Here is a 17,043-nt window from a genome sequence, read left to right as displayed (position 1 = left end):
AGCTCTATGAAGACAGGACAAGATTCACGTGTCTTTACTGCATAGTGTCGCGGTAATACATCAGTATTGACAAGGTGAATGAAATGAGTGTGATGATTTTCATTGATGAGACCTTTTAATCATCTTTATGTTAATATATGTTGAAATTCGTTCATATTTAATTAAGATCAAAATTAAAAATAATTGACGACCCAGGTGGGACTTGAACCCACAATCCCCAGCTTCGGAGGGTGATGCCTTATCCATTAGGCCACAGGGCCACTTGATGGAAAGGCACTGATCTGACCATAATAGACCATCTGAACACCAATTCACACACAGAATAAACACCCCATGGCAAAAACAACAAGAACATGAAAAAAACACAGTCAACATGTAAAGCAAGTCTGTGAGTTTGGAAAACACACCTTGCATATGATGGTCCAGTGAGCGAAGGTAAAGAAAGGAACAACTCCTGCAACACAAACCCTTCCGCAATTCATATTGAACACTTTTGATTGAAGAGAGTATACAGTGCGGTGGTTGCTACTCCTCGCCATCCTTATTTATAGTATTTTGATTTATATGCACTGAAATAGCTTTTAGTTCGGCTTCTGATGTTTTGTCTTCTAAAAAATGTGTATATACTGGTACTTTCTACAGATGGAAATGAAGATGAACTCAAAATAGGGACAAATAGTCCTGACATGCACCAATCCTTAGCAACTGCTTTGGATTGGCCAAATGCGTAAATTCGATGCACTGTGTGTTATATTCTTGGCATTCGCACTTTACAAAATTTAAGAATTGCTGTAAGATTTTTCCATTATGGACACTATTCTAGAGTTCCAGCATTTTTCTTACTCTGTCTCAAAAATTGATGATTTCTACAAACTAGATTTCTTGCCTGGCATAGTTTCATTTCACCTGACATCTCTGACTTCCTATCTGTGGTGATCACTGTCTCACGGCCACCCACTTGGTAAAGATAATAACTAGGAGGTCATTGACTTAGTGATAATGTATTCATTGTCTCTAATGATGACTTCTATGATGCCCTCACACTGCAATGCCCTCTTCTAGGTTGGAACATCCTTGCTAACTTGCTTGACTTTTCAAGTAATCCTTCACCTGTTGAAGCCAGATATTTTCCAAAACATGTGTCACAGAGTCTCATGGGCATGACACTTGACACAATATCCATCTTGAGCACCAGATTTTTTGTGATTTTCATGTCTTACCTATTCATTTCCTTTGACATAGTTTCAGATCCTCTTATTAATCACTCACTGCAAGTTTTGAATGGTGCAGGTTTTGTGGACTTTTCTAAATAAAATGCATTACATTTGAATTCATCACTTTTCTTCCGGTTTTATCATGTTTATGTATTCCTAGTACACTAGTGTCGATTGGTCACTAAAAAGAGCACAACAGGATTCTATTCTACAGTACGGACCGTTGTCTTTCTCAATTGCTCCGATTCCATAATGGCAACAGTGCCGAGCAACAAGGGTACTTAACTGTGCAATCAATTCAAGAAAGTAGTTTCAACTCAGTGTCCACTTTCTGCAGAGACACTGGCAATAGGGCTAATTCGGGTGCTCTTACAGCAGGCTTCATTCTCATAAGACTATATTTTCTAATGCTAGTATTCTTGCAGAGGAAGGTGCTGTTCAGTAACATGTGAGTGCAGTGCAGCTCTATAAAAGGATGATCTACAATCCAGGGACACTACCCAACCAAGAGGACTTCCTGTAACATTCCACGACAGAGACAATCCCTTAAGAGAAACTTTTTCACTGCAGAGATTCTCACTGAGGAAAATGATTCTCAGTGCCATGTCACTGCAAGGAGGCTAGCTTAGGAGGATTCTCTTCACAGTTGAGATGGCACCTGAGGAAGACACTTTTCAGCAATTGGTGGCTACAGGGGAGCTCACTTAAGAGTAACATCTTAAATGCTGGGGCCCTCATAAGGAATTGAATTAGCAGTATCTGTTTCTCTGCTGCTATACTCCCTGAGAAGCAAAATATTAAGTGATATGTCACAGTTGCAAGGCAGCTCTATGAAGACAGGACAAGATTCACGTGTCTTTACTGCATAGTGTCGCGGTAATACATCAGTATTGACAAGGTGAATGAAATGAGTGTGATGATTTTCATTGATGAGACCTTTTAATCATCTTTATGTTAATATATGTTGAAATTCGTTCATATTTAATTAAGATCAAAATTAAAAATAATTGACGACCCAGGTGGGACTTGAACCCACAATTCCCAGCTTCGGAGGCTGATGCCTTATCCATTAGGCCACAGGGCCACTTGATGGAAAAGCACTGATCTGACCATAATAGACCATCTGAACACCAATTCACACACAGAATAAACACCCCATGGCAAAAACAACAAGAACATGAAAAAAACACAGTCAACATGTAAAGCAAGTCTGTGAGTTTGGAAAACACACCTTGCATATGATGGTCCAGTGAGCGAAGGTAAAGAAAGGAACAACTCCTGCAACACAAACCCTTCCGCAATTCATATTGAACACTTTTGATTGAAGAGAGTATACAGTGCGGTGGTTGCTACTCCTCGCCATCCTTATTTATAGTATTTTGATTTATATGCACTGAAATAGCTTTTAGTTCGGCTTCTGATGTTTTGTCTTCTAAAAAATGTGTATATACTGGTACTTTCTACAGATGGAAATGAAGATGAACTGAAAATAGGGACAAATAGTCCTGACATGCACCAATCCTTAGCAACTGCTTTGGATTGGTCAAATGCGTAAATTCGATGCCCTGTGTGTTATATTCTTGGCATTCGCACTTTACAAAATTTAAGAATTGCTGTAAGATTTTTCCATTATGGACACTATTCTAGAGTTCCAGCATTTTTCTTACTCTGTCTCAAAAATTGATGATTTCTACAAACTAGATTTCTTGCCTGGCATATTTTCATTTCACCTGACATCTCTGACTTCCTATCTGTGGTGATCACTGTCTCACGGCCACCCACTTGGTAAAGATAATAACTAGGAGGTCATTGACTTAGTGATAATGTATTCATTGTCTCTAATGATGACTTCTATGATGCCCTCACACTGCAATGCCCTCTTCTAGGTTGGAACATCCTTGCTAATTTGCTTGACTTTTCAAGTAATCCTTCACCTGTTGAAGCCAGATATTGTCCGAAACATGTGTCACAGAGTCTCATGGGCATGACACTTGACACAATATCCATCTTGAGCACCAGATTTTTTGTGATTTTCATGTCTTACCTATTCATTTCCTTTGACATAGTTTCAGATCCTCTTATTAATCACTCACTGCAAGTTTTGAATGGTGCATTTTTTGTGGACTTTTCTAAATAAAATGCATTACATTTGAATTCATCACTTTTCTTCCTGTTTTATCATGTTTATGTATTCCTGGTACACTGGTGTCGATTGGTCACTAAAAAGAGCACAACAGGATTCTATTCTACAGTACGGACCGTTGTCTTTCTCAATTGCTCCGATTCCATAATGGCAACAGTGCCGAGCAACAAGTGTACTTAACTGTGCAATCAATTCAAGAAAGTAGTTTCAACTCAGTGTCCACTTTCTGCAGAGACACTGGCAGTAGGGCTATTTCGGGTGCTCTTACAGCGGGCTTCATTCTCATAAGACTATATTTTCTACTGCTAGTATTCTTGCAGAGGAAGGTGCTGTTCAGTAACATGTGAGTGCAGTGCAGCTCTATAAAAGGATGATCTACAAACCAGGGACACTACCCAACCAAGAGGACTTCCTGTAACATTCCACGACAGAGACAATCCCTTAAGAGAAACTTTTTCACTGCAGAGATTCTCACTGAGGAAAATGATTCTCAGTGCCATGTCACTGCAAGGAGGCTAGCTTAGGAGGATTCTCTTCACAGTTGAGATGGCACCTGAGGAAGACACTTTTCAGCAATTGGTGGCTACAGGGGAGCTCACTTAAGAGTAACATCTTAAATGCTGGGGCCCTCATAAGGAATTGAATGAGCAGTATATGTTTCTCTGCTGCTATACTCCCTGAGAAGCAAAATATTAAGTGATATGTCACAGTTGCAAGGCAGCTCTATGAAGACAGGACAAGATTCACGTGTCTTTACTGCATAGTGTCGCGGTAATACATCAGTATTGACAAGGTGAATGAAATGAGTGTGATGATTTTCATTGATGAGACCTTTTAATCATCTTTATGTTAATATATGTTGAAATTCGTTCATATTTAATTAAGATCAAAATTAAAAATAATTGACGACCCAGGTGGGACTTGAACCCACAATCCCCAGCTTCGGAGGGTGATGCCTTATCCATTAGGCCACAGGGCCACTTGATGGAAAAGCACTGATCTGACCATAATAGACCATCTGAACACCAATTCACACACAGAATAAACACCCCATGGCAAAAACAACAAGAACATGAAAAAAACACAGTCAACATGTAAAGCAAGTCTGTGAGTTTGGAAAACACACCTTGCATATGATGGTCCAGTGAGCGAAGGTAAAGAAAGGAACAACTCCTGCAACACAAACCCTTCCGCAATTCATATTGAACACTTTTGATTGAAGAGAGTATACAGTGCGGTGGTTGCTACTCCTCGCCATCCTTATTTATAGTATTTTGATTTATATGCACTGAAATAGCTTTTAGTTCGGCTTCTGATGTTTTGTCTTCTAAAAAATGTGTATATACTGGTACTTTCTACAGATGGAAATGAAGATGAACTCAAAATAGGGACAAATAGTCCTGACATGCACCAATCCTTAGCAACTGCTTTGGATTGGCCAAATGCGTAAATTCGATGCACTGTGTGTTATATTCTTGGCATTCGCACTTTACAAAATTTAAGAATTGCTGTAAGATTTTTCCATTATGGACACTATTCTAGAGTTCCAGCATTTTTCTTACTCTGTCTCAAAAATTGATGATTTCTACAAACTAGATTTCTTGCCTGGCATAGTTTCATTTCACCTGACATCTCTGACTTCCTATCTGTGGTGATCACTGTCTCACGGCCACCCACTTGGTAAAGATAATAACTAGGAGGTCATTGACTTAGTGATAATGTATTCATTGTCTCTAATGATGACTTCTATGATGCCCTCACACTGCAATGCCCTCTTCTAGGTTGGAACATCCTTGCTAACTTGCTTGACTTTTCAAGTAATCCTTCACCTGTTGAAGCCAGATATTTTCCAAAACATGTGTCACAGAGTCTCATGGGCATGACACTTGACACAATATCCATCTTGAGCACCAGATTTTTTGTGATTTTCATGTCTTACCTATTCATTTCCTTTGACATAGTTTCAGATCCTCTTATTAATCACTCACTGCAAGTTTTGAATGGTGCAGGTTTTGTGGACTTTTCTAAATAAAATGCATTACATTTGAATTCATCACTTTTCTTCCGGTTTTATCATGTTTATGTATTCCTAGTACACTAGTGTCGATTGGTCACTAAAAAGAGCACAACAGGATTCTATTCTACAGTACGGACCGTTGTCTTTCTCAATTGCTCCGATTCCATAATGGCAACAGTGCCGAGCAACAAGGGTACTTAACTGTGCAATCAATTCAAGAAAGTAGTTTCAACTCAGTGTCCACTTTCTGCAGAGACACTGGCAATAGGGCTAATTCGGGTGCTCTTACAGCAGGCTTCATTCTCATAAGACTATATTTTCTAATGCTAGTATTCTTGCAGAGGAAGGTGCTGTTCAGTAACATGTGAGTGCAGTGCAGCTCTATAAAAGGATGATCTACAATCCAGGGACACTACCCAACCAAGAGGACTTCCTGTAACATTCCACGACAGAGACAATCCCTTAAGAGAAACTTTTTCACTGCAGAGATTCTCACTGAGGAAAATGATTCTCAGTGCCATGTCACTGCAAGGAGGCTAGCTTAGGAGGATTCTCTTCACAGTTGAGATGGCACCTGAGGAAGACACTTTTCAGCAATTGGTGGCTACAGGGGAGCTCACTTAAGAGTAACATCTTAAATGCTGGGGCCCTCATAAGGAATTGAATTAGCAGTATCTGTTTCTCTGCTGCTATACTCCCTGAGAAGCAAAATATTAAGTGATATGTCACAGTTGCAAGGCAGCTCTATGAAGACAGGACAAGATTCACGTGTCTTTACTGCATAGTGTCGCGGTAATACATCAGTATTGACAAGGTGAATGAAATGAGTGTGATGATTTTCATTGATGAGACCTTTTAATCATCTTTATGTTAATATATGTTGAAATTCGTTCATATTTAATTAAGATCAAAATTAAAAATAATTGACGACCCAGGTGGGACTTGAACCCACAATTCCCAGCTTCGGAGGCTGATGCCTTATCCATTAGGCCACAGGGCCACTTGATGGAAAAGCACTGATCTGACCATAATAGACCATCTGAACACCAATTCACACACAGAATAAACACCCCATGGCAAAAACAACAAAAACATGAAAAAAACACAGTCAACATGTAAAGCAAGTCTGTGAGTTTGGAAAACACACCTTGCATATGATGGTCCAGTGAGCGAAGGTAAAGAAAGGAACAACTCCTGCAACACAAACCCTTCCGCAATTCATATTGAACACTTTTGATTGAAGAGAGTATACAGTGCGGTGGTTGCTACTCCTCGCCATCCTTATTTATAGTATTTTGATTTATATGCACTGAAATAGCTTTTAGTTCGGCTTCTGATGTTTTGTCTTCTAAAAAATGTGTATATACTGGTACTTTCTACAGATGGAAATGAAGATGAACTGAAAATAGGGACAAATAGTCCTGACATGCACCAATCCTTAGCAACTGCTTTGGATTGGTCAAATGCGTAAATTCGATGCCCTGTGTGTTATATTCTTGGCATTCGCACTTTACAAAATTTAAGAATTGCTGTAAGATTTTTCCATTATGGACACTATTCTAGAGTTCCAGCATTTTTCTTACTCTGTCTCAAAAATTGATGATTTCTACAAACTAGATTTCTTGCCTGGCATATTTTCATTTCACCTGACATCTCTGACTTCCTATCTGTGGTGATCACTGTCTCACGGCCACCCACTTGGTAAAGATAATAACTAGGAGGTCATTGACTTAGTGATAATGTATTCATTGTCTCTAATGATGACTTCTATGATGCCCTCACACTGCAATGCCCTCTTCTAGGTTGGAACATCCTTGCTAATTTGCTTGACTTTTCAAGTAATCCTTCACCTGTTGAAGCCAGATATTGTCCGAAACATGTGTCACAGAGTCTCATGGGCATGACACTTGACACAATATCCATCTTGAGCACCAGATTTTTTGTGATTTTCATGTCTTACCTATTCATTTCCTTTGACATAGTTTCAGATCCTCTTATTAATCACTCACTGCAAGTTTTGAATGGTGCATTTTTTGTGGACTTTTCTAAATAAAATGCATTACATTTGAATTCATCACTTTTCTTCCTGTTTTATCATGTTTATGTATTCCTGGTACACTGGTGTCGATTGGTCACTAAAAAGAGCACAACAGGATTCTATTCTACAGTACGGACCGTTGTCTTTCTCAATTGCTCCGATTCCATAATGGCAACAGTGCCGAGCAACAAGTGTACTTAACTGTGCAATCAATTCAAGAAAGTAGTTTCAACTCAGTGTCCACTTTCTGCAGAGACACTGGCAGTAGGGCTATTTCGGGTGCTCTTACAGCGGGCTTCATTCTCATAAGACTATATTTTCTACTGCTAGTATTCTTGCAGAGGAAGGTGCTGTTCAGTAACATGTGAGTGCAGTGCAGCTCTATAAAAGGATGATCTACAATCCAGGGACACTACCCAACCAAGAGGACTTCCTGTAACATTCCACGACAGAGACAATCCCTTAAGAGAAACTTTTTCACTGCAGAGATTCTCACTGAGGAAAATGATTCTCAGTGCCATGTCACTGCAAGGAGGCTAGCTTAGGAGGATTCTCTTCACAGTTGAGATGGCACCTGAGGAAGACACTTTTCAGCAATTGGTGGCTACAGGGGAGCTCACTTAAGAGTAACATCTTAAATGCTGGGGCCCTCATAAGGAATTGAATGAGCAGTATATGTTTCTCTGCTGCTATACTCCCTGAGAAGCAAAATATTAAGTGATATGTCACAGTTGCAAGGCAGCTCTATGAAGACAGGACAAGATTCACGTGTCTTTACTGCATAGTGTCGCGGTAATACATCAGTATTGACAAGGTGTATGAAATGAGTGTGATGATTTTCATTGATTAGACCTTTTAATCATCTTTATGTTAATATATGTTGAAATTCGTTCATATTTAATTAAGATCAAAATTAAAAATAATTGACGACCCAGGTGGGACTTGAACCCACAATCCCCAGCTTTGGAGGCTGATGCCTTATCCATTAGGCCACAGGGCCACTTGATGGAAAAGCACTGATCTGACCATAATAGACCATCTGAACACCAATTCACACACAGAATAAACACCCCATGGCAAAAACAACAAAAACATGAAAAAAACACAGTCAACATGTAAAGCAAGTCTGTGAGTTTGGAAAACACACCTTGCATATGATGGTCCAGTGAGCGAAGGTAAAGAAAGGAACAACTCCTGCAACACAAACCCTTCCGCAATTCATATTGAACACTTTTGATTGAAGAGAGTATACAGTGCGGTGGTTGCTACTCCTCGCCATCCTTATTTATAGTATTTTGATTTATATGCACTGAAATAGCTTTTAGTTCGGCTTCTGATGTTTTGTCTTCTAAAAAATGTGTATATACTGGTACTTTCTACAGATGGAAATGAAGATGAACTCAAAATAGGGACAAATAGTCCTGACATGCACCAATCCTTAGCAACTGCTTTGGATTGGCCAAATGCGTAAATTCGATGCACTGTGTGTTATATTCTTGGCATTCGCACTTTACAAAATTTAAGAATTGCTGTAAGATTTTTCCATTATGGACACTATTCTAGAGTTCCAGCATTTTTCTTACTCTGTCTCAAAAATTGATGATTTCTACAAACTAGATTTCTTGCCTGGCATATTTTCATTTCACCTGACATCTCTGACTTCCTATCTGTGGTGATCACTGTCTCACGGCCACCCACTTGGTAAAGATAATAACTAGGAGGTCATTGACTTAGTGATAATGTATTCATTGTCTCTAATGATGACTTCTATGATGCCCTCACACTGCAATGCCCTCTTCTAGGTTGGAACATCCTTGCTAATTTGCTTGACTTTTCAAGTAATCCTTCACCTGTTGAAGCCAGATATTTTCCGAAACATGTGTCACAGAGTCTCATGGGCATGACACTTGACACAATATCCATCTTGAGCACCAGATTTTTTGTGATTTTCATGTCTTACCTATTCATTTCCTTTGACATAGTTTCAGATCCTCTTATTAATCACTCACTGCAAGTTTTGAATGGTGCATTTTTTGCGGACTTTTCTAAATAAAATGCATTACATTTGAATTCATCACTTTTCTTCCTGTTTTATCATGTTTATGTATTCCTGGTACACTGGTGTCGATTGGTCACTAAAAAGAGCACAACAGGATTCTATTCTACAGTACGGACCGTTGTCTTTCTCAATTGCTCCGATTCCATAATGGCAACAGTGCCGAGCAACAAGTGTACTTAACTGTGCAATCAATTCAAGAAAGTAGTTTCAACTCAGTGTCCACTTTCTGCAGAGACACTGGCAGTAGGGCTATTTCGGGTGCTCTTACAGCAGGCTTCATTCTCATAAGACTATATTTTCTAATGCTAGTATTCTTGCAGAGGAAGGTGCTGTTCAGTAACATGTGAGTGCAGTGCAGCTCTATAAAAGGATGATCTACAATCCAGGGACACTACCCAACCAAGAGGACTTCCTGTAACATTCCACGACAGAGACAATCCCTTAAGAGAAACTTTTTCACTGCAGAGATTCTCACTGAGGAAAATGATTCTCAGTGACATGTCACTGCAAGGAGGCTAGCTTAGGAGGATTCTCTTCACAGTTGAGATGGCACCTGAGGAAGACACTTTTCAGCAATTGGTGGCTACAGGGGAGCTCACTTAAGAGTAACATCTTAAATGCTGGGGCCCTCATAAGGAATTGAATGAGCAGTATATGTTTCTCTGCTGCTATACTCCCTGAGAAGCAAAATATTAAGTGATATGTCACAGTTGCAAGGCAGCTCTATGAAGACAGGACAAGATTCACGTGTCTTTACTGCATAGTGTCGCGGTAATACATCAGTATTGACAAGGTGAATGAAATGAGTGTGATGATTTTCATTGATGAGACCTTTTAATCATCTTTATGTTAATATATGTTGAAATTCGTTCATATTTAATTAAGATCAAAATTAAAAATAATTGACGACCCAGGTGGGACTTAAACCCACAATCCCCAGCTTCGGAGGCTGATGCCTTATCCATTAGGCCACAGGGCCACTTGATAGAAAAGCACTGATCTGACCATAATAGACCAACTGAACACCAATTCAAACACAGAATAAACACCCCATGGCAAAAACAACAAAAACATGAAAAAAAAACACAGTCAACATGTAGAGCAAGTCTGTGAGTTTGGAAAACACACCTTGCATATGAAGGTCCAGTGAGCGAAGGTAAAGAAAGGAACAACTCCTGCAACACAAACCCTTCCGCAATTCATATTGAACACTTTTGATTGAAGAGAGTATACAGTGCGGTGGTTGCTACTCCTCGCCATCCTTATTTATAGTATTTTGATTTATATGCACTGAAATAGCTTTTAGTTTGGCTTCTGATGTTTTGTCTTCTAAAAAATGTGTATATACTGGTACTTTCTACAGATGGAAATGAAGATGAACTGAAAATAGGGACAAATAGTCCTGACATACACCAATCCTTAGCAACTGCTTTGGATTGGCCAAATGCGTAAATTCGATGCACTGTGTGTTATATTCTTGGCATTCGCACTTTACAAAATTTAAGAATTGCTGTAAGATTTTTCCATTATGGACACTATTCTAGAGTTCCAGCATTTTTCTTACTCTGTCTCAAAAATTGATGATTTCTACAAACTAGATTTCTTGCCTGGCATATTTTCATTTCACCTGACATCTCTGACTTCCTATCTGTGGTGATCACTGTCTCACGGCCACCCACTTGGTAAAGATAATAACTAGGAGGTCATTGACTTAGTGATAATGTATTCATTGTCTCTAATGATGACTTCTATGATGCCCTCACACTGCAATGCCCTCTTCTAGGTTGGAACATCCTTGCTAATTTGCGTGACTTTTCAAGTAATCCTTCACCTGTTGAAGCCAGATATTTTCCGAAACATGTGTCACAGAGTCTCATGGGCATGACACTTGACACAATATCCATCTTGAGCACCAGATTTTTTGTGATTTTCATGTCTTACCTATTCATTTCCTTTGACATAGTTTCAGATCCTCTTATTAATCACTCACTGCAAGTTTTGAATGGTGCATTTTTTGCGGACTTTTCTAAATAAAATGCATTACATTTGAATTCATCACTTTTCTTCCTGTTTTATCATGTTTATGTATTCCTGGTACACTGGTGTCGATTGGTCACTAAAAAGAGCACAACAGGATTCTATTCTACAGTACGGACCGTTGTCTTTCTCAATTGCTCCGATTCCATAATGGCAACAGTGCCGAGCAACAAGTGTACTTAACTGTGCAATCAATTCAAGAAAGTAGTTTCAACTCAGTGTCCACTTTCTGCAGAGACCCTGGCAATAGGGCTATTTCGGGTGCTCTTACAGCAGGCTTCATTCTCATAAGACTATATTTTCTACTGCTAGTATTCTTGCAGAGGAAGGTGCTGTTCAGTAACATGTGAGTGCAGTGCAGCTCTATAAAAGGATGATCTACAATCCAGGGACACTACCCAACCAAGAGGACTTCCTGTAACATTCCACGACAGAGACAATCCCTTAAGAGAAACTTTTTCACTGCAGAGATTCTCACTGAGGAAAATGATTCTCAGTGCCATGTCACTGCAAGGAGGCTAGCTTAGGAGGATTCTCTTCACAGTTGAGATGGCACCTGAGGAAGACACTTTTCAGCAATTGGTGGCTACAGGGGAGCTCACTTAAGAGTAACATCTTAAATGCTGGGGCCCTCATAAGGAATTGAATGAGCAGTATATATTTCTCTGCTGCTATACTCCCTGAGAAGCAAAATATTAAGTGATATGTCACAGTTGCAAGGCGGCTCTATGAAGACAGGACAAGATTCACGTGTCTTTACTGCATAGTGTCGCGGTAATACATCAGTATTGACAAGGTGAATGAAATGAGTGTGATGATTTTCATTGATGAGACCTTTTAATCATCTTTATGTTAATATATGTTGAAATTCGTTCATATTTAATTAAGATCAAAATTAAAAATAATTGACGACCCAGGTGGGACTTGAACCCACAATCCCCAGCTTCGGAGGCTGATGCCTTATCCATTAGGCCACAGGGCCACTTGATGGAAATGCACTGATCTGACCATAATAGACCAGCTGAACACCAATTCACACACAGAATAAACACCCCATGGCAAAAACAACAAAAACATGAAAAAAACACAGTCAACATGTAAAGCAAGTCTGTGAGTTTGGAAAACACACCTTGCATATGATGGTCCAGTGAGCGAAGGTAAAGAAAGGAACAACTCCTGCAACACAAACCCTTCCGCAATTCATATTGAACACTTTTGATTGAAGAGAGTATACAGTGCGGTGGTTGCTACTCCTCGCCATCCTTATTTATAGCATTTTGATTTATATGCACTGAAATAGCTTTTAGTTCGGCTTCTGATGTTTTGTCTTCTAAAAAATGTGTATATACTGGTACTTTCTACAGATGGAAATGAAGATGAACTCAAAATAGGGACAAATAGTCCTGACATGCACCAATCCTTAGCAACTGCTTTGGATTGGCCAAATGCGTAAATTCGATGCACTGTGTGTTATATTCTTGGCATTCGCACTTTACAAAATTTAAGAATTGCTGTAAGATTTTTCCATTATGGACACTATTCTAGAGTTCCAGCATTTTTCTTACTCTGTCTCAAAAATTGATGATTTCTACAAACTAGATTTCTTGCCTGGCATATTTTCATTTCACCTGACATCTCTGACTTCCTATCTGTGGTGATCACTGTCTCACGGCCACCCACTTGGTAAAGATAATAACTAGGAGGTCATTGACTTAGTGATAATGTATTCATTGTCTCTAATGATGACTTCTATGATGCCCTCACACTGCAATGCCCTCTTCTAGGTTGGAACATCCTTGCTAATTTGCTTGACTTTTCAAGTAATCCTTCACCTGTTGAAGCCAGATATTTTCCGAAACATGTGTCACAGAGTCTCATGGGCATGACACTTGACACAATATCCATCTTGAGCACCAGATTTTTTGTGATTTTCATGTCTTACCTATTCATTTCCTTTGACATAGTTTCAGATCCTCTTATTAATCACTCACTGCAAGTTTTGAATGGTGCAGGTTTTGTGGACTTTTCTAAATAAAATGCATTACATTTGAATTCATCACTTTTCTTCCGGTTTTATCATGTTTATGTATTCCTAGTACACTAGTGTCGATTGGTCACTAAAAAGATCACAACAGGATTCTATTCTACAGTACGGACCGTTGTCTTTCTCAATTGCTCCGATTCCATAATGGCAACAGTGCCGAGCAACAAGGGTACTTAACTGTGCAATCAATTCAAGAAAGTAGTTTCAACTCAGTGTCCACTTTCTGCAGAGACACTGGCAATAGGGCTAATTCGGGTGCTCTTACAGCAGGCTTCATTCTCATAAGACTATATTTTCTACTGCTAGTATTCTTGCAGAGGAAGGTGCTGTTCAGTAACATGTGAGTGCAGTGCAGCTCTATAAAAGGATGATCTACAATCCAGGGACACTACCCAACCAAGAGGACTTCCTGTAACATTCCACTACAGAGACAATCCCTTAAGAGAAACTTTTTCACTGCAGAGATTCTCACTGAGGAAAATGATTCTCAGTGACATGTCACTGCAAGGAGGCTAGCTTAGGAGGATTCTCTTCACAGTTGACATGGCACCTGAGGAAGACACTTTTCAGCAATTGGTGGCTACAGGGGAGCTCACTTAAGAGTAACATCTTAAATGCTGGGGCCCTCATAAGGAATTGAATGAGCAGTATATGTTTCTCTGCTGCTATACTCCCTGAGAAGCAAAATATTAAGTGATATGTCACAGTTGCAAGGCAGCTCTATGAAGACAGGACAAGATTCACGTGTCTTTACTGCATAGTGTCGCGGTAATACATCAGTATTGACAAGGTGAATGAAATGAGTGTGATGATTTTCATTGATGAGACCTTTTAATCATCTTTATGTTAATATATGTTGAAATTCGTTCATATTTAATTAAGATCAAAATTAAAAATAATTGACGACCCAGGTGGGACTTAAACCCACAATCCCTAGCTTCGGAGGCTGATGCCTTATCCATTAGGCCACAGGGCCACTTGATAGAAAAGCACTGATCTGACCATAATAGACCAACTGAACACCAATTCAAACACAGAATAAACACCCCATGGCAAAAACAACAAAAACATGAAAAAAAAACACAGTCAACATGTAGAGCAAGTCTGTGAGTTTGGAAAACACACCTTGCATATGAAGGTCCAGTGAGCGAAGGTAAAGAAAGGAACAACTCCTGCAACACAAACCCTTCCGCAATTCATATTGAACACTTTTGATTGAAGAGAGTATACAGTGCGGTGGTTGCTACTCCTCGCCATCCTTATTTATAGTATTTTGATTTATATGCACTGAAATAGCTTTTAGTTTGGCTTCTGATGTTTTGTCTTCTAAAAAATTTGTATGTACTGGTACTTTCTATAGATGGAAATGAAGATGAACTCAAAATAGGGACAAATAGTCCTGACATACACCAATCCTTAGCAACTGCTTTGGATTGGCCAAATGCGTAAATTCGATGCACTGTGTGTTATATTCTTGGCATTCGCACTTTACAAAATTTAAGAATTGCTGTAAGATTTTTCCATTATGGACACTATTCTAGAGTTCCAGCATTTTTCTTACTCTGTCTCAAAAATTGATGATTTCTACAAACTAGATTTCTTGCCTGGCATATTTTCATTTCACCTGACATCTCTGACTTCCTATCTGTGGTGATCACTGTCTCACGGCCACCCACTTGGTAAAGATAATAACTAGGAGGTCATTGACTTAGTGATAATGTATTCATTGTCTCTAATGATGACTTCTATGATGCCCTCACACTGCAATGCCCTCTTCTAGGTTGGAACATCCTTGCTAACTTGCTTGACTTTTCAAGTAATCCTTCACCTGTTGAAGCCAGATATTTTCCGAAACATGTGTCACAGAGTCTCATGGGCATGACACTTGACACAATATCCATCTTGAGCACCAGATTTTTTGTGATTTTCATGTCTTACCTATTCATTTCCTTTGACATAGTTTCAGATCCTCTTATTAATCACTCACTGCAAGTTTTGAATGGTGCAGGTTTTGTGGACTTTTCTAAATAAAATGCATTACATTTGAATTCATCACTTTTCTTCCTGTTTTATCATGTTTATGTATTCCTGGTACACTGGTGTCGATTGGTCACTAAAAAGAGCACAACAGGATTCTATTCTACAGTACGGACCGTTGTCTTTCTCAATCGCTCCGATTCCATAATGGCAACAGTGCCGAGCAACAAGGGTACTTAACTGTGCAATCAATTCAAGAAAGTAGTTTCAACTCAGTGTCCACTTTCTGCAGAGACACTGGCAGTAGGGCTATTTCGGGTGCTCTTACAGCGGGCTTCATTCTCATAAGACTATATTTTCTACTGCTAGTATTCTTGCAGAGGAAGGTGCTGTTCAGTAACATGTGAGTGCAGTGCAGCTCTATAAAAGGATGATCTACAAACCAGGGACACTACCCAACCAAGAGGACTTCCTGTAACATTCCACGACAGAGACAATCCCTTAAGAGAAACTTTTTCACTGCAGAGATTCTCACTGAGGAAAATGATTCTCAGTGCCATGTCACTGCAAGGAGGCTAGCTTAGGAGGATTCTCTTCACAGTTGAGATGGCACCTGAGGAAGACACTTTTCAGCAATTGGTGGCTACAGGGGAGCTCACTTAAGAGTAACATCTTAAATGCTGGGGCCCTCATAAGGAATTGAATGAGCAGTATATGTTTCTCTGCTGCTATACTCCCTGAGAAGCAAAATATTAAGTGATATGTCACAGTTGCAAGGCAGCTCTATGAAGACAGGACAAGATTCACGTGTCTTTACTGCATAGTGTCGCGGTAATACATCAGTATTGACAAGGTGAATGAAATGAGTGTGATGATTTTCATTGATGAGACCTTTTAATCATCTTTATGTTAATATATGTTGAAATTCGTTCATATTTAATTAAGATCAAAATTAAAAATAATTGACGACCCAGGTGGGACTTGAACCCACAATCCCCAGCTTCGGAGGGTGATGCCTTATCCATTAGGCCACAGGGCCACTTGATGGAAAAGCACTGATCTGACCATAATAGACCATCTGAACACCAATTCACACACAGAATAAACACCCCATGGCAAAAACAACAAGAACATGAAAAAAACACAGTCAACATGTAAAGCAAGTCTGTGAGTTTGGAAAACACACCTTGCATATGATGGTCCAGTGAGCGAAGGTAAAGAAAGGAACAACTCCTGCAACACAAACCCTTCCGCAATTCATATTGAACACTTTTGATTGAAGAGAGTATACAGTGCGGTGGTTGCTACTCCTCGCCATCCTTATTTATAGTATTTTGATTTATATGCACTGAAATAGCTTTTAGTTCGGCTTCTGATGTTTTGTCTTCTAAAAAATGTGTATATACTGGTACTTTCTACAGATGGAAATGAAGATGAACTCAAAATAGGGACAAATAGTCCTGACATGCACCAATCCTTAGCAACTGCTTTGGATTGGCCAAATGCGTAAATTC

At 39.4% G+C, this 17,043-nt stretch overlaps 8 non-coding genes across 8 annotated transcripts; all 8 read right to left on the bottom strand.

The window, feature by feature from the left end:
- Positions 1-187: 187 nt before the first annotated feature.
- On the bottom strand, positions 188-260 carry TRNAR-CCG (transfer RNA arginine (anticodon CCG)). The gene has a single exon. It is a non-coding gene; the product is annotated as a tRNA-Arg (tRNA).
- Positions 261-2,225: 1,965 nt separating this feature from the next.
- On the bottom strand, positions 2,226-2,298 carry TRNAR-CCG (transfer RNA arginine (anticodon CCG)). The gene has a single exon. It is a non-coding gene; the product is annotated as a tRNA-Arg (tRNA).
- Positions 2,299-4,263: 1,965 nt separating this feature from the next.
- TRNAR-CCG (transfer RNA arginine (anticodon CCG)) lies at positions 4,264-4,336 on the bottom strand. The gene has a single exon. It is a non-coding gene; the product is annotated as a tRNA-Arg (tRNA).
- Positions 4,337-6,301: 1,965 nt separating this feature from the next.
- TRNAR-CCG (transfer RNA arginine (anticodon CCG)) lies at positions 6,302-6,374 on the bottom strand. Its single transcript has one exon. It is a non-coding gene; the product is annotated as a tRNA-Arg (tRNA).
- Positions 6,375-8,339: 1,965 nt separating this feature from the next.
- TRNAW-CCA (transfer RNA tryptophan (anticodon CCA)) lies at positions 8,340-8,412 on the bottom strand. Its single transcript has one exon. It is a non-coding gene; the product is annotated as a tRNA-Trp (tRNA).
- Positions 8,413-10,377: 1,965 nt separating this feature from the next.
- TRNAR-CCG (transfer RNA arginine (anticodon CCG)) lies at positions 10,378-10,450 on the bottom strand. Its single transcript has one exon. It is a non-coding gene; the product is annotated as a tRNA-Arg (tRNA).
- A 1,967-nt stretch (positions 10,451-12,417) lies between these two features.
- TRNAR-CCG (transfer RNA arginine (anticodon CCG)) lies at positions 12,418-12,490 on the bottom strand. Its single transcript has one exon. It is a non-coding gene; the product is annotated as a tRNA-Arg (tRNA).
- Positions 12,491-16,495: 4,005 nt separating this feature from the next.
- TRNAR-CCG (transfer RNA arginine (anticodon CCG)) lies at positions 16,496-16,568 on the bottom strand. The gene has a single exon. It is a non-coding gene; the product is annotated as a tRNA-Arg (tRNA).
- Between the last annotated feature and the right edge of the window lie 475 nt (positions 16,569-17,043).

This window comes from Ambystoma mexicanum, chromosome 3q (assembly GCF_040938575.1).
Source record: "Ambystoma mexicanum isolate Mex_15411 chromosome 3q, UKY_AmexF1_1, whole genome shotgun sequence".
Lineage (NCBI taxonomy): Eukaryota > Metazoa > Chordata > Amphibia > Caudata > Ambystomatidae > Ambystoma > Ambystoma mexicanum.
Note: the sequence above shows the minus strand (reverse complement) of the source record. Positions and strands in the feature narration are given on the sequence as shown.